At 26.7% G+C, this 19,337-nt stretch overlaps 1 protein-coding gene across 4 annotated transcripts in view; it reads right to left on the reverse strand.

Annotated features, from left to right (window-relative positions):
- Positions 1 to 19,337, reverse strand: part of Ipk1 (Inositol phosphate kinase 1) — a 112,850-nt gene that overhangs the window by 52,354 nt on the left and 41,159 nt on the right. The window contains exon 2 of one of the 4 annotated variants that reach the window (XM_089172611.1): positions 6,170 to 6,288. The exons of the other annotated variants lie outside the window; for them this stretch is intronic. The gene's annotated coding sequence lies outside the window, so the exon portion shown is untranslated. The remainder of the gene's footprint in view (positions 1 to 6,169; positions 6,289 to 19,337) is intronic. 4 annotated transcript variants of the gene reach the window in all.

Consider the following 19,337-nt stretch of genomic DNA (forward strand, 5'->3'; position numbering starts at 1 on the left):
TTTCGAGTTTCTAACGCCAACTAATAATAATAACAATAATAATAATAAATATTAAAATTAAAAATTACAATTATGTAATAATGTAAAAGAAGAATTGAGTTAACGCATTTCCATATAAAACATGGGAAGGGTAAGAAATACCATAAACGTTTTTGTTAATAATTGAAATAGTGATCTACTCTCTCTCTCTCTCTCTCTCTCTCTCTCTCTGCCTTTCTCTCTTTAAAATAAGCTGTGATACGTTTTGATTATCATCAAATAGAGTTCATTGACATTTGACAAAAGTTCATCTAGTTGAGACACGAAGGATGATGATAATAATAATAATCGTTTCACATATTATCAAGATAATAATCTGACTGGTATTATTATTATAATGGTTCACCATCATCATTATCATTATCATCATCATTGTTATTTATCGTTATTATTATTATTATTATCATAAATGAAGCACAAGCCACATAGTAATTCACAAATAATCTGTGATCTTCAAAGATGAATAAGAAATTATTATTTTTTTTTTCGATTATTTACAAATTACTAAATCGAAATAATATTCATTGAAAATTCAATATATACATATATACATATATACATGTATGTGTAGGAGAATGTTTAATTGTATTACAAATTAATAATAAATTTGATAACCATATATATATGAAAAGAAAGAAACATTGATGATTCATAATTAGTTAATTAGTCAGTCATACACATCATCATCATCATCATCACCATCAACATCATCATCATCATCATCATCATCATCGTCATCATAATAATAATCATTATGATCATCATCCTAGTCAGCATTTTGGTTCTCGAACGTAGGATGATGTTGCTATGTAGATAACTGAAAAGCATGATCATGTGTGTATGTGTATGTGTATGTGTATGTGTATGGGTATGCGTATGTGTGGTGCAGTTAGGAAATCGAGGGGATCCGGAATTCCGCGTTATCCTCCCTCGCAAAGGTATGAAAGCAGAGTTGATTTGCCAACCGCTTCGCTATTTGGAACATTTCATTCGTAATTCCGGGAGTTCACCGTTGCCAAGTTGGCAACTAAGAACCGATCGATAAACTCGGATTATTCTGGCCGGCTTCGTATATATATATATAAGTATCAATGTATTCATATGAATATGTATGTATATATGCATGTACGAATGTATATATATATATATATGTATTCATGTGTATTCTGTGTATAAGGGATTGGAAGGGGGGAATGGGAGGGTCATGTTTTAAACGTCAATGAATTTTCTTAAACGTTTTTTGGACAAATTTAAAAGTAAGTAAGAGAATAAAAAAATGAAAAATATATTACATAAATATAATTATAAAAATAAAAGTATTGATAAATAAGTGAAGAAAAAAGAAAAGAAAAAAAAAGAAAAAAAAATGAATCGTTGTTGATATTCTAGAATGACATATAAATATTATGTAATAAAATAATATATAATATATATATATATATATATATAGATATTTTATAAATTTTAATATATTTGAAAAATCTAAATATTATTTTATAATATTTTTATAATATAAAATTATATATATTAAAAATGAATATAAAAAGTAACCAAATTTATTCCTATTATTTTTTTTTTTCCAAAGTCATGCAAATTTACAAAAATAAAAAAAAATAAAAAGAGAAAAACAAGAGATTGGCAAAAAATAAGTGTAAAAACAGCAAAAACAAAAAAAACAACAAACACGTGTGCAAGTGCGTGAATATGTGCGTAATAGGTGGGCGTGAGCATAATTTTTTATTTTGTTTTCGATGTTATGTTTGATTCTGTAACGTCATTGGAAATTCATGGTGTTAAAAAAAAACAAAAAAAAATACAAAAATAATATAAATGAAAAGGAAACAAATTTGTAAAGAACGAAGAATAAAAAAAAGAAAATAAAAGAAAGAATTAAAAAAAAAGAATAAAAAAATATCGAACAAAGTCAGTGACCACACAGACTAGGTTTAGGAAACTGGTTAGTTTTGTAATCATCTTTCAGGACTTGTGGTAATGACCATTTTGTTTTTATCGTTTTTTGAATACACACATTTCCAAGGATATATTCTAACACCATTTCCGTTTCCTTTAAATACAAATTAAGACGGAATAATAATAATTTTTCTTTTTCTTTTTGTTAAAGTTTTAATGAAAATAAATTGTAAAATGATGAATTGAAAAGTTTCAATAAAAATAAATTGTTAATTGGTGAATTGAAAAGTTTCAATAAAAATAAATTGTTCATTGATGAATAAAATGAAATAATGCGATTACATTTATTAATTTCAAATATTATTATTATTATTATTATTATTATTATTATTATACACTTTTATTTTAATTAATATTTAAACTGATTATAATAATTAATAATAAAATGAAATATACGAATTATAATTAATTATAATAATAATTATAATAAAATATTTGAGTTTTTTGAATGTAAATAAATAAATAAATCGTACAGATAATTATTAATGTTTTTTTTCATTTTTTTTTTTTTTTTTTAATTTTAAATCTACGAAATAAAAAAAATGAAAAAAATGAAAAAATAAAAAAAAGTAAAACAAAACTACAATGAAATTATAATTTGTGCATTTAAAATTAATTCGAAAGGAAGTTGGATGAAAGTGTTGATAGAAATTTTCTTCGAAATTCAACAATTTCTCTTCTTTTTTTTTTTTTTTTTCCCTCGATCATTAAAATCACTGGAATAAAATCTGGGTGCTTTTTTAGAAAAAAAAAAAAAAAACAAACAAAGAAATATCTCTATAAACAATTTGATCTCATCTTCCTTTCCCCTTTCACTTTTTTTTTTTTTTGCTACACAATTTCCGTTCCGAATAATAATAAAAAAAAAAAAAAAAAAAATAAAAAAGAACCAACACGACAATATTTGCACACTATTTTCCTTTTTTGTTTTTTTTTTTGTTTCTTCACATAAACGTTCTTCACCAATTTTATTTATAATCTTGACGACACCAATTCAACCCATCCACCCACCCACTAACCAGCAGAGTACGCAAGTAGAATTTCGAGGGCGAAAACTCGAATAATAATAATAATATTAACAATAATAATAAGAAGAAGAATCAAGGAAAATAATGTTTTCGAAGAAACGTTGAACCTTTCTAAATTTTCTACAGGAATAAAATTAGACGGTTCATACATACACACACGCCCACACGTACACATTTTCTCACTTAAAATTGTCTGTAATTTGTGTATAAATATTTCCAAACATTACGTAGAAAAACAAATAAAAATGAAAGAGAGAGAGAGAGAGAGAGAGAGAGAGAGAGAGAGAAATAGAATTTTTTTTCTTATTTTAAAAAACAAATCCTTGATCTATTTTCTTATTTATAGTTATTATTATTATTTTTTTTTTTTTAAACGAGAAACGAGCAGTAAATGAAAACATTTTACTTGTTTTCCAGTTCGAAAAACGAATATTCAATACGCACCCTTCCCCCAACCCCTCATGGACAGTTGTTTCAAATTAATGTTGCAAGTTGCAATACTTTTATTTTTTTTTACCCACCTTTCTTCTTTTTTTTTTGCTTTTTTTTTTGGATGGAATTTTATTTTCATTCAATTTTTCTTCATTTTGTTTCACTTTTCTTACGTTTCTTTTTTCGTATTATCAAACACAGTACGAATGAGAAATAATATATTTCGTAAAACAAATCAGATTGTGCAAAGATGCGGTAAAAAAAAAAAAAAAAAAAAAACGAAATGCAAAAAAGAAAAAGAAAAAGAAAACAAACCTTGGAATAAAAAATTGCTAAAAAAAAAAGAAAAAGTTTATATATTGCAAATAAATATTCCGAAAATATATAAGGTCACTTAGTGAACGCGAAGAAAGAAACATTCCTGAGACGATATCCTTCAACGACCTAAAATAAAATGGCTTAAAATATAACTGAAAGATTTAAAAAAAAAAAAAAAAAAAAAAAAGACATAAAATGAGAGGGGGAGAGAAGGTTGACCGAATGAGTGAGAGGTCGACGACAAAGCAAACGATTAAAAAACCATTCGAATTCTTCAATTCAGTTTCACCTTATCGAAAGTATTTTTCTACTTGGCAAATTTCCATCATTTGAAGATTCCTACATTCACGTATATTATGTACACATCTCATATATATATATATAGAAATAATATATGTAAAATCTATCGAGAAGTATTTTTCAAAAAATAATATATATATATATATATATAGATATTAATTTAATTATATTATATACTATAATTATTTTATACTATATACATTGTATATCATACATATACAATATAAAATAATTATATAATTATAAATTTAATAATTATTAATTTATTATTAAAATTTATTATATTATAATTATTATTAAAATTATGTTAATAATTATATATTTAATTATATATATATATATATATATATAAAATAAAAATTAAATTAATATTAAATAATAAATATATTATATTATATATTAAAATTACTATAATTAAAATTATTCTAATTAATATTATTTCATATTATAATATAATATAATATAATAATAATAAAATATAATATAATAATAATATAATATATATAATACAATACTAATATAATATAATATAATATAATACTAATATAATACAATACAATACTAATATAATACAATACAATACTAATATAATATAATATAATACTAATATAATATATATAATACAATACTAATATAATATAATATAATTATATATTAAATATAATTATATATATACCTATAATACATAGAGAAACATATTAAAAAAAAACAACCATATTCAAAAGTACACCCTTATTTTTGAAATACAACTCTACCCTTACCTCTCACCTCTCCCAACCCTCCCCAAAACAAAAAAAGCAAAAGAAAAAATAAACAGATAAACGATAAATAAAAATACTTTGTCAACAATTTTCTAGACCAAGCAAAAATCTTCATCCCTCCTCAAAGAACGTGAAAATTGACTGGGTGGAAAAAGGGTGTTGTTGGCTACCAGAGCCAGTGGGGGGTTAGAGAAAACGAGATAGAAAAAGGGGTTGGGCCGTGTATTCAAATTACGTTCTCGCGACCCTAACCGAAAACTTGACGAAGGCTAAAAGGGGTGCAGAGGGGGGAGGGGTTTGAGTTAGCAGCAGCAGCAGCAGCAGCAGCAGGAGGATCGAGGCCTGGCGTATGTGTAAAACCCTCTGCTGCCAGGCAAAGTACCCAAGCAACCAGGCCGCAAGCAGAAAGAGAAGGGAGGAGGATTGAAAGGGGGGAGAGGGAGGGAGGGAGGGGGGAAGCAGATTCGCTGGAAGGTTCTCTAAAATCAATAGGAACAACCTGGAGAGAGAAAAGGGAGAAGAGAGAAGGGAGGGGAGGGGGAGGTGGTGGTGGTGGTGGTGGTGGTGATGGGGGGAAGGCTTGGTGAATTAAAACTCGACAATAAATTCGATCTGATTTTCATTCGATAATTCAAAGAAAAGTAAAATTGGTAAAATAAAAATGCAAAGGTCAAAATGTTCATCAAAGAACCTAATCACTCCTTTTTCTGTATGAATTGGGGATGAGAAAAGGGTAAGGGATGAATTTTGAAAAGTATTTGTTAATGATCAACGTAAAGATTTTTTATTGTATGTTGCAAAACATGGTTGGGCACACTACTCTGCGTTGATTAAGAACTTCGGCAAAAATTTGAGTATTGCATGTAGGATAACTGAAATTGCTGATGTAAGGTTTGTTTTTTTTTTTTTTTTCCTATCAGTGAAATTTAGGTCAGAATTGTTTTGTTCCATTTCGTTAAATAACACGCGTTGTTGTCAACCCCAAAATGCGTGCATGGTTTGTAAGTGTGTTCGTTGCGATCGAGGTGAATGTATAGAAATCTGAATGAACCTTTTTTGAGGTAAACTTCTAATTCCTAACGGCTTAAAAATATATATATGTGTGTGTGTGTGTGTATTGTGGTTAGAATTTGCTGAAGAAATATTTCGGTAAGAACATTTGAAGTAACCCAATACAAATCCTGTAAAGTGTTCCTACCGATTTCATCAAATATCTTCAATAGATTTTAAAAATCATCTTAAGATCTAAGGTAGAATACAAAAAAGATTATTTTTCATTTTTTTTTAAAGAAATAAGAAGAAGAAGAAGAAGAAGAATACCTCTCTCGAAGAATCGTTCGAAGGATTCCTAAGAAGGAGAGTGTGTTCTTTTCTTTGGTTGCGCGCATTTGAAGGGCCTTTCGTTCGGAGCGCCTTTTTAGCCAAGGGCAGTTTCCTTGCTATAGAAAGAAAGAAGAAACCTGGCAAAACGAGTTCCTTTCCTTCCTACCCATCCATCCAACCATCCAACCATCCATCCATCCAACCATCTTTCTTCATTTTTTTCGTTGACTGATTTCATCTTGAAAAGATGGAAAATTGGTGAAGAAATAAAATTTAAAAAAAGTAACTAAAGACAAATTCATATCATAATCGGGATTTTCAATAATTATTAACAATATTATTATTGTATTATTGTTAAACAATTTTAAAATAAAAAAATATCAATCAATTAGTAAGAACCGTTCAGATCATTGTTTTTTGTTTTTTTTTGTTTTCTTGTTCGTTGGTTGTATTTATTGAATAATTTTCGTTTTGATTAACTTTTTCTTTCAATTTTTTGTCTTAAATTATTAATACACAAGTAGTTGTGGTGCGTGTATGCGTTTAAGAGGCATCGTCACGTCATAGTCATCAAGGTGGATGTCTAGACGGTAGGTAGTACCTACTCCCGTCAAAATCAGCTACTACCTTACACTAAAGGGGAAGGGTTTCAAATCAGTAAGTGGAAATTCTTCTAATGAGCATCACTAAATTTTTGCTGAAAAATTTATAATTGATAAATTTATTTATTATTTTATATATATATATATATATATATATATATATATATATATATTTTAATAAATATAAATTATTATAACTAATTAAATGGTTTAACTAATAAATAAATATTATTTTATAAATGGTAAAACTATTACCTATTTATTATTTTATATATTTTAATAAATATAAATTACTATAACTAATTAAATGGTTTAACTAATAAACTAATATTATTTTATAAATAATATATAACTATATGGTATATAACTATATATAACTATAACATATATAACTATAACATATATAACTATATGGTTTAACTAATAAACTAATATTATTTTATTATTTTATATTTTAATAAATATAAATTACTATAACTAATTAAATGGTTTAACTAATAAACTAATATTATTTTATAAATGATAAAACTATTACCTATTTATTATTTTATATATTTTAATAAATATAAATTACTATAACTAATAATTAAATGGTTTAACTAATAAAACTATCTAGTTTAACTAATAAAATATAAATTATTTTATTATTTTACAATTGTTTAAACCACTTTCACAATTTACTGACACAAAGACAAATCAAAAAAGTAAATACAATGAAAGTTAATAAACCTACATGAAAATTGAGGATGGGGGTTGTAGTGGGAGAAATAGGGGTAAATAGATATAAAGAAAAGAAAGGGTAGAAATGAGAGTTACAGTTGAAAGGGCAAAAGATCATTGCAATCTTTCGAATAAAATAAGATTTGGATCTTTCGAAGGAGAAAATCGTGACGTTCAAAATGAGGCCCCCACGATCATCATCATCATCATCATCATCACGACGAACGAGGGGCCCGTATACATCAGGGCCGTATAACTGTTCGCTGGAAACTACTACTTCTCCTCCTCCCCTTCGTCATCAAACCACCAAACACCAATACACACACAGACAGACAGACAGACACAGACACAGACACCAAAATACCATTCTCTTCTCTTTTCATCTCCCCCGCCTTTACTTCAACTCTCAAACCCAGAGGTAACTCGTCGTTCTACTTTTTTTTGTTGTTATTTCCCTCCCCCTCCCACGTCTCCTTCCCCACCCCTTTTTTTCTCGTCCACCTCGTCCACTTCATCCTCAAGTCCGAGAAACAACGAGGTTCTCAACTTTGAAAAATGTACAAATTTTGTTTATTTAAATATCTTTTTTATTTGATTATTTTATACTTCGATAAAGTTTTGAAAAAACTTTAAATAAAAAATAAAAAATAAAAATAAAAATAAAAATTAAAATTACAATTAAAAGTTTTTAAAAAACTTTTGAAAAAAAAATTCTAACGAAATTTCTTTTTATCTAATCCTTATTATTAATATTATATAATATAATATATCATATAATGTTAATAAAATATTAATATATAAAATCCTTATTATTAATATTATTATTATTAGAAATAGTAGTAATAGTATTTCGTTTGATTATTAATTTTTAAAAATTATATTAATTATAAATGAATTTATTTAAAAAAAAATATATTAAATAAATTATATTTATGTAATATTTTTTAAAAAATTAAATTTATATATTCGATCGTTCAAAAAGCAATAATAATAACAATAATAATAATAACACAATTATTATAATAAATATTTATGACAAAACATTTAATATATGTTGAAATATTGAAAGAGATTAAAACCTTGTTTGATATTATTCACTATTTTTAAGTTATTCGATTTATTTAAATAAAACAAGAGTATATAAAGGATATCAAATAAAATAAAATAAAATAAAAAGTCGAGTATTTGGAGATGGGGACAGGGAAGAAAGAGTATGAGAGAGAAAGGAAAATGAAAAGGATTGGTTAATACAAATTTTCATTTGCAATTCGATGCTCGACGGTGCACGAAATGGACACATTGATGTGTGTGTATATACATATATATATTGTATTTATATGTATTTTATATAGAAACATCTCGTTGAATTTTCAAAAGCTACAGAACTCACAATATACGAGCATTCATAGTACATAATATACATATATATATATATATATATATATATAATACGCCAAAATTTCATTCCGAGAGATTGGGATTATATAGAATGGTCTGTATTAATGATTTATATATGTATATGTTTATACATATGTATTTATATATATATAAAGTCAAAAGGAAAACTGAATAAATTTGAATTTCAAAATGAAGAGAGATTTGTCTAGATAAGTGTTTCAACGTAAAAGCTTAGCAAAAACATAATACAGTCAGAGAGTGAGAGAGATATTTTATTTTTGTATTTTAACTTAAACTCTCGCAACGATTATCCAAACAAATTTCATTTGATTTTATTTCATTTCATTTCATTTCATTTCATTTCATTTCATTTCATTTCATTTTATTTTATTATTCATCTTCTTTTCTCGTTGAAATCATTTTAATCGACAATAATTTCAAAGAAAATAAAAAAATAAAAAAATAAAAAAAACGTGGATTTTTCATGGAAGCAAAAAAAGAAAAAAGAAAAAGGAAAAAGAATAATAAAAGCGTCATCGTCGATTGCGTTGACGTCAGCGCAAAAATTCGCAGCCATTTTTATTTTATCCTTTCCCCCACCACTAACACCACAAAAACTCTTACTACTATCTACGGTAAAACGGAGATTCTACTCACGTGCGAAAACGCGCAGTAAAGGGAAAGAAAAAAGACGAAAAAAAAAAAAAGAAAAAAATTGAAAAACAGGCAAGAGATCCTTCTGAACCTTTTTATCTTTTTTTTTTACTTTCCGAGCCAAAACTTTTATTTCTCTTCTTCACCCCCCACCTTCTTCTTCTTCTTCTTGCTCATCGTTTTCTTCTTCTTCTTCGTTCTTTCGTCCTCTTTGTCGTATTTCTTCAACGATATTATTATCTTTTTACAGTCTTTCTTACTTTTTAACTCACCTCACCCCCACCCACATCCTTTTTTTTTTTTTTTACTCCCACCCATCTTTTTTTTTTTTAATACTCGTAAAATTCAAAAAACTTCTTTTACAGGTGAAGAAAAATTTTTACTACTTTTTTAAAAAAATGTTGGAGCAAACAAAATTGCAATGGAACTTGTATTATTTTTTTTTATCAATTAATCTAATAATATCTAATAATTAAAATTCTATAAAATTGTAATAATTAAATAGAACGTAGTCTTTAAAAAATTATTGTACAGGTTAAGAAGAAATTTTTCCTTTTTTGCAAAAACGTAAAAACAAACAAAGTTGCAAAGCAACTTATATTATTTTCCTTTTTTTTTAGAATTAATCTAATAATCTAATAATTAAAATTCTAATAATCAAATAGAACAAAGTCTTTACATACATTTTTTTTCTATACATAAAGAAGAATTTTTACTCTTTTTCAAAAACGTAAAAGCAAACAAAGTTGCAAGGCAACTTACATTATTTTCTTTTTTTTTTTTTTTAGAATTAATCTAATAATCTAATAATTAAATAGATCACAGTCTTTCAAAATTTTCTATTACACATAAAGAAGAATTTATTCTCTTTTTCAAAAATGTAAAAACAAACAAAGTTGCAAAGCAATTTAAGGGGACCTTCTACTCTGCAATTTAAAAAATTTTTTTTTTTTTTTTACATTTTTCGAATGTATATATATGTAGAAATATTGTGTTAAAATTTCAAAAAGATCCGATGTCTCTAACTACATTTTTGGTGCCTGAACGTAACTACCTCGGACCGCTTTCCTGAGCGTTCGGCGCGCACGGACGACTCTTATCTTGTTCAATCCCTTTCTCTTTCATTGTTTATTCAAGCAGTTTTTTTTATTGTAATCTGTATAATCCTTCGTATTGTCAGGTATATTTTTCGGGGGATCAGACATAGAGAAATATATAACTGTCTGAAGATGATGATATATAGATTATTAAATTATGATGATGTTAATGGGCTAATAATTTGAATAAAACGTGGCCCATTGCTGGGCCCATTAATCGGCCAATGATCAACTACCATTAATGGGCCGATAATAAATGCCGGTAACGGGCCGATAATAAATGCCGGTAATGGGCCGATAATAAATGCCGGTAATGGGCCGATAATAAATGCCGGTAATGGGCCGATAATAAATGCCGGTAATGGGCCGATAATAAATGCCGGTAATGGGCCGATAATAAATGCCGGTAATGGGCCGATAATAAATGCCGGTAATGGGTCGATAATAAATGCCGGTAATGGGCCGATAATAAATGCCGGTAACGGGCCGATAATAAATGCCGGTAATGGGCCGATAATAAATGCCGGTAATGGGCCGATAATAAATGCCGGTAATGGGCCGATAATAAATGCCGGTAATGGGCCGATAATAAATGCCGGTAATGGGCCGATAATAAATGCCGGTAATGGGCCGATAATAAATGCCGGTAACGGGCCGATAATAAATGCCGGTAATGGGCCGATAATAAATGCCGGTAATGGGCCGATAATAAATGCCGGTAATGGGCCGATAATAAATGCCGGTAATGGGCCGATAATAAATGCCGGTAATGGGCCGATAATAAATGCCGGTAATGGGCCGATAATAAATGCCGGTAATGGGCCGATAATAAATGCCGGTAACGGGCCGATAATAAATGCCGGTAATGGGCCGATAATAAATGCCGGTAATGGGCCGATAATAAATGCCGGTAATGGGCCGATAATAAATGCCGGTAATGGGCCGATAATAAATGCCGGTAATGGGCCGATAATAAATGCCGGTAATGGGTCGATAATAAATGCCGGTAATGGGCCGATAATAAATGCCGGTAATGGGCCGATAATAAATGCCGGTAATGGGCCGATAATAAATGCCGGTAATGGGCCGATAATAAATGCCGGTAATGGGCCGATAATAACTGCCATTAAAAAAAAGGTCAAATTTACGTTTTTTTTTGTAATTTGTCCACCATTTTTTTATTTATTGATAAAATTTTTATATAAAACTGTCACTTTGTAGCTGAAGTCATACAGAATATAAAACCATTTTACTTTTATGTTTCAGGTAAGCCATTCTCAAGTTCTGATGGAGCTACCAAAGCACTAAAGTTTTAAGGTGATTTTTTATACTACTGTTTTTGCAATAAAAAATTAATTAAAATGAAAAAATAAAAATTCATTCATATAGTTTAAGACTCAATTTAACAAACCCAACAACTTTTAGATCGATATCTTTTATAGTTTTCTTGGAAAAAATTCTCGAAAATAGCCTTTTTTTTAGGTGCTCAGAGTAGAAGGTCCCCTTAAATCATTTTCTTTCTCATACAAATAATTTTCTAACATTTCATTTGTAATCCTTCATCCCTCTTCTATTACCTTCTTTTTCTGATTGAATTCAAAAGACATAGAATGCTTAATTATTATATATATATATAACAATTAAATAGATCATTTAAACATTATCTTGACATTTATTGTATTTTTTTTCTATTTTCCAAAGAAATTTTAACCTGAGTCAAACCTGAAGTGGTATTAGTCCAAGACAGAAGAAAAAAAGAAAGAAAGAAAAAGAGAAAGAAAGAAAGAAGAAACGAAGTAGAAAAAGAGAAAGAGAAAGAGGTGAAGGTAGATGGGTGGAATGAGAGAGGGTTGGGGAACTGTCGAGGATATAAATGGACGACCACAAGGACTAGAAAATACTACTACGTCGTATATACCTTCTTCTCTCCCCCTTTAGGTACAAAAGGGCCAAAAATGAAATATCTCAGCGGAATTTCCCAGCACGTGTCCAATTAAGAGTATTCGAAGAGAACGCGAAGGGTTTGTATATAGTCCAAGAGGAAAAGAGAAAGAAACAGAAAAAGAGAGAGAGAGAGAGAGAGAAATACCTTCTTATTACTACTATTATTATTATTATTATCATTATTATTATTCTTGGAAAGACGAGGATAGAATAAAAAGCAATCTGCTAAGTCAACTATAAAAGAAAGACAGATAGACAAAAAGAAAAAGTAAAAGAGAAAGAGAGAGAAAGAAAGAGAAGACAGGGTCCCGTTATCAAGAATGGATAACGGTGATAATAAGCGGTTCATTTCATGTCAGTGAGATTTTCAAGCTTGGTTTGGTTAAGTCATTTCAGTCAAGATTTTCAGGAAGCTTTCTTTAAACGTTTTCCTTTTATAATGTTCAAAGGAAGGAAGTAAGGAAGGTATAACATTATGTAATAATAAAATATATTTCATTATTACATAATAACAATATATATATTTAAAAAATATATATTATTACATAATCTTATAGATTGTATAAATTTAGTAATAATTATTTGATAAATAATTAATTTAATTTCTAAATAATTTTATATATTTTATAATAATATATAATATTTTATTATTACATAATCCTATATATATTTTATATTAAATATTTTATATATTTATAATTACTTATTTTATTAATTTTGTAATATTTATTTGATAAATAATTAATTTAATTTCTAAATAATTTTATATAATTTTATAATAATATATAATATTTTATTATTACGTAATCCTATATATATTTTATATTAAACATTTTATATATTTATAATTACTTATTTTATTAATTTTGTAATATTTATTTTATTCATACATAATTTAATTTCTAAATAATTTTATACAATCTTATAATAAATATATAATATTTTATTATTACATAATGTATACTTTGAAATGTATTTTTAATTTGTTAATGACGATAGCAATTAATTGACTTTTCAAACAATTATTTATTCATATATTTTTTCATTTATATTTTAAGTTCTTTTTCTATTACATATATGTATATTCTACATCACTTTTATAAAATGATATATTATTATATTATTCATAGACGTATATATATATATATATATATATATGTATGTATGTATGTTTAAGTGTGTGTGTGTGTATACTTGTGTGGATCTGAAATTATATTATTAGATTCATAAAGGTTAATATAAATAATTATAATTGATATTTTACTTTTAAATAAACCATTTAAAAAAACAAACCAAAAACATCATACAGATATTATATATCTATATATATATATATATATATAATTAATGAAGATTTATTTCTGTAGGACTTGTTTTTTCAAATGGATTATTTTTTTCTTTTTTTGGTTCTCTTCTATCTTGTTTTTATTTCTACTTCGTGTTTTTGTTTTTATTCTACAAGTCATGTTAACAAAACACATAAATAATTGATTAATGTGGAATACATTATTACGTCGATTTAAAATTCCATTAGACTTAAAAACGGTTAATGAATAATTTAAGAATAAAAAAAAAAAAAAATAAGAAAAAAAAAAAAGAAGGCCATCATATTCTAATTTCAAATTAAATATAGAAACACAAATATTGAATAACCAAAAAATAAAAAAAAATAAAAAACGATGATACTATAAAAAAAAATAATATTCACTTTGAAATCTCAAAGAGGTACGTGTTCACTTACGTGTATTTAATAAAAATAATTGTAAATTATTATTATTATTATGATTATTATTATAATAAAATGAAATTATATTAAATATATATATATATATTACATAAGAACAATTTTTAATAGAATTGATTTATCAATAACAAAAGTATTTTTAAAAAGAGCACAGAGTAACTACTTTCACAAATCAAAATATTTTCGTTGGTTTTTTCGTTCTTTTTTCTTTGTTTGTTTGTTTAAAAAAAATTGATGTTCTTATTTATTGTTAAAGAATTGTATATTAGAAAGATAGAAGAACGTTTGAAAGTTCGTAGAGCTTCGATCGGTCTGATCCTCGAAGATTGGCTGAAACGAGCTCTCGTTCGAAGCAATCAATTTTTATTATTAATAATACGCGCCATTTACACCCCACGTGAGTCCGTGACCTATTATGAACCCTTCCTTTACTGACTATCTCACTTGCGTCACGTGTCCCGACTCTGTATTATTTTATAATATTACAGGCTTTTTAACATTGTTATTATTATTGTTGTTGTTGTTGTTGTTGTTGTTATTATTAACAAAATCGATCATTGAATGAAACATATTAATTAAACTAATCCTATTTATAAATCTTATCATTAGAAATTAATAATTGAACAAAAGAAATGAACAAGAAGAAGAAGAAGATGAAGAAGAAAAAAATGATGAAGAAAAAGATGAAGAAAAAGATGAAGAAAAATAAAATGAAGAAGAAGAAGATGAAGAAAAAGATGAAGAAAAATAAAATGAAGAAGAAGAAGATGAAGATGAATAAATCAAATAGTAGAAGTTAATAAACAATTTAAGAAAAGAAATGAAGAAGCTGAAGAAGAAGAAGAAATCAAAAAGTAAAAGTTAATAAACAATTGAACAAGAGAAATGAAGAAGAAGAAATCAAATAGTAGAAGTTAGTAAACAATTTAAAAAACGAAATGAAGAAGCTGAAGAAGAAGAAGAAATCAAAAAGTAAAAGTTAATAAACAATTGAACAAGAGAAATGAAGAAGAAGAAGAAGAAGAAGAAGAAGATGAAGAAGAAGAAAACAAAAAAGGGAGGGGGAGGAAATAAATCAAGGACGATGATTTCATAGCTGTGACGCACAGATTCCAAAACTGGTTCCTATCATTTTAACCTTACGTCTGCTTTTTCTTCTTCTTCTTCTTCATCTTCATCTTCATCTTCTTCTTAAATCTTCCCTTCTCATAGTGAGACCGGTTAACGGTACAATTAAAAAAGAATAAAAAATATCAATATGTTAGAAAAGTGAAGTAATGTGTTCAACACAATGTAAAGAACAACAACGTCAATCAATTCTTTTCTTTGTTTTATTTCCATGTAAAGTTTTACTTGAAAGAACAAAAAAAAAGAAGAAGAAGAAGAAGAGTTATAGGAAGCAAAAAAGCAAAGCCAATATGGCGGACGACAAATTTATATTTTTCACTGGTTCGTGTTGCTTCACGAGGCACAACGAGTTCTTTTACTGGCCTCGATCTTTTTTTCTTTTTTTATTTGACGAAACGAAACCACCGCTGCTTCTCACGCTCTCCTTCCTTTTCTTTTTTCTTTCTCCTCCCACCCCCCCCCTCTATCTTCTCGTTTTTTTTTCTTTCTCTTTTTAAATCCTTCTAATCGCCAAAAAATAAGTACACACACACATACATAGAAAAAATATTATACGAAAGACAGCAACCAACACACGGATGCCTGCATATGTTCTTTTTGGATTTTGTGTTTTGGTTTAAAGTGAAGTTTGTTTTTTTATTTTTTTTTTTTTTTTTTTAGTTTTTTCTATTACGATTATGAATTATAATTAACAATGTTATATATATATTGTTATTATTTATTATTATTATTATTATGTATAATATTATTTTTGATGAAGTATTGAAGTGTATTTTTATACAATAATCTTTTTTTATGTTTCATAACCTACAAAATATTTTTATCTTGTAACTAATATAAACTTCTTTCTGCACACACAAAACACACACACACACACACATACACAGACATATTCTTCATTTTGTGAAGATTTTTTGTTCATTTTCCTACGATAACACAAGAAGATTGTTTAAAGAGAAAGAGAAGGGGAGGAGACTGCGAAGCAGGGGGTAGAAAACAGAGTGGAAGGTTCTACAATATGGAAGAAAATATACAATGGAAACTCTTTGGGTGGTGGTAAAATCCGGTAGAAGAAGAAGAAGAAGAAGAAGTAGAAGAAGAAGATGAAAAAGAAAATGGCGTGTTGTTTGAAACTCGAGAAATGGGGTGGAGCAAAAGAAGAAGTGATGATAAAACTCCAAGATTTATTCCCGTTTTCCTAAGGTAACGTGGGAAACATGTTTCTTACTTTCATCTTTTTTTTGAAAAAATTCTTTTTTTGAAAAAATTTCTTAAGTTAATAATAATTGGATAAGAATAATTGAATAATATTGTTTATTTTTCACAATCTTAACCAGAAAAAAAAAATAAAAGTAACGAAATTCTATTTGATGATAATAATAATAATATTCTTATCTGAATTTCTTAACAAATTCGTTTTTATAATATATAATTTATTATTTATTACTTTCCAATTGAAATATATAAATAATAAAAATAAAATAAGAAATAAAATATATAAATATAATAAATATATAAAATATATAATAATAATAACAAATAAAAATATAAAAATAAACTAAATAATAAATATATAATAAGAGAATTAATTAATTAAGATAATAATAATAATATTCTTATTTCAATTTTTTTTCAACAAATTCTTTTTCACAATATATAATTTATTATTATTTATCTATAATTAAAATATATAAAAAAAAGAAAAATAAGATAGAAATAATATAGTATTAATTTATTTATAAAATGTATCTATTCGATGTTTGCTACTTTAGAGCATTGCACTCGCAAATGTCATCCAGGAATTTCTATTTATCTTTTTCTCCAAAAAAAAAAAAAAAAAGAAAAAGAAAACATACTTACAAAGCTACTAATCTTAAACGCAAAGATCGTAAATCGACTCTTAGGAACGGCGCCAAAGAACCATTAGAAATTCCGGAAGTAGAAACATCGTTTACAACGAAACTAACCCCCTTCTACCACCCCCAAACCCGCTCCCAAACGTTCTCGCATCTTTTTCGAGAATCCAAGTTAAGAACAACTCTTACAAATTTAACACTTGTCTCAACATTCTATTACTATTTTCTATTTTATAATTAAACATAATGATATCAGACTATAAATTAAATATTTAAAACAATTCTTTATTTCATATTATTATTAGTTGATTAAATAAATAAATATATGTATAACTTGTATTATAAATTTACTTATTTTATACTAGAGGGGTGCTCACAATCAGTTCGATACAAACGTCTTCAAGTCAACGAATTACTTTCTACCGCCATCTGTTAGAATCTTATCGAACTAACAGAGATAATCATGATTCTTTGTTAATAAACAAATAATTCGCGATTAATAAAATAATATTGCGATATAAACTATCCTATCTTTCAAGTTGGATGAAACTACACACAGTGTGCAAAATTTAATTAAAATCGATTCAGTAGTTTAGGAGTTTATTGCGGACAAACAACGTGACACGTAATTTATATATATTAAAAAGAAGAAGAAGAAGAAGAAGAAGAAGATATTAATGTAATATAATATATTATAATATATTACATCTTGCAAATATTCATCTCACCAAAAAAAAAAAAAAAAATAAATGAACAAAAAAGATAATAAACAATTGGTAATAATAATTTGTCGGGAAACAAACGTGACAACGTTTCTCTTCGTAATATTATTTTTGATTGATCATTTTATTTATATTTCTATTTTCTTTTTGTATTATCATTATCATCATCATCATTATTATTATTATTATTATTATTATTATTATTATTATTATTATTATTATTATTATTATTATTGTTTCATTATACTGGGTATGTTAGTCTGATAAAACGTTTCGTATTATAAACGTGTCATTGGTTTTCGAGTTGATGGCGTGACAATTTTGTAAACATCAAGTGTGTAACATTTGTAACGCGCAAACTCAGTTTTGTTATCGAGTATTCTCTTTCTCTCTTCATTTCCATCATTTTTTTTCCTCCCAACGCACACACCCACCCACCCTCCTCCATGTTTCAACAACAAATTACTACAAGAGTTTTTGCTAAACGATTGATTTACAATTATTTCAATTATAAATCAATATGATCTAATTTTGCCATTATCAATGATAAATTTTTATCAATGTTAAAAAACATATTCTTTTCCAAAACAAACTGTCGTGTTGTTGTATTACTTTTTCTATCGTTTCAAAAATATTATTAAATCAAATTAATTATGTGTAAGAATATATATATATATATATACACACACACACCCATTTATAAACACAAACAAAATGTTTAAATCCTATTGATTAGATCTGCAAATATTTTTAAAAAATAATTCATATATATGTTTAGTGTACAATACACACATATGTGAAATGAAAAAAACTTCTCGAACGATCTATCGAAAATAAACGTGGTGGGGATTTGAACGCGCGTGTTCCCTTCTCCCCTCCCCAACCATTTCCCCCACTACAAAGGGTAAATATATACACGGTGTGTATTGCGTCTTACAAAATTTTTTGATAGTAATAGATAAGATCGTTTCTACCGTGTCATCTTTTCGTTCACAGCGATACGGATAAGAGAGTTGTTATGAAAAAAAAGGATTACAAAAAAAAAAAAAAGAAAAAAGAAACAGAGTGTGTGAGAGAGAAGAGGGTGTGAGAAGGGTGGGGGAAGAGGAAAATTTCGATATCTTCGAGGTCAACTTCGATTTATGAAAGACATCTTTTTTTTCTTTTTTTTTACTATTAATAATATTATACTATTTAATATTGTAATAATTTATTTCTTTATTAAACACGTTGAACGTCATACGAATTCTTAGGGAAATTCTCGTCAGGCCACAGGCCTTACTTTGTATTGAAAAAATAG

This window comes from Polistes dominula, unplaced genomic scaffold, assembly GCF_049000335.1.
Source record: "Polistes dominula isolate Pdom_NZ unplaced genomic scaffold, Pdom_raw_medaka contig_23, whole genome shotgun sequence".
Lineage (NCBI taxonomy): Eukaryota > Metazoa > Arthropoda > Insecta > Hymenoptera > Vespidae > Polistes > Polistes dominula.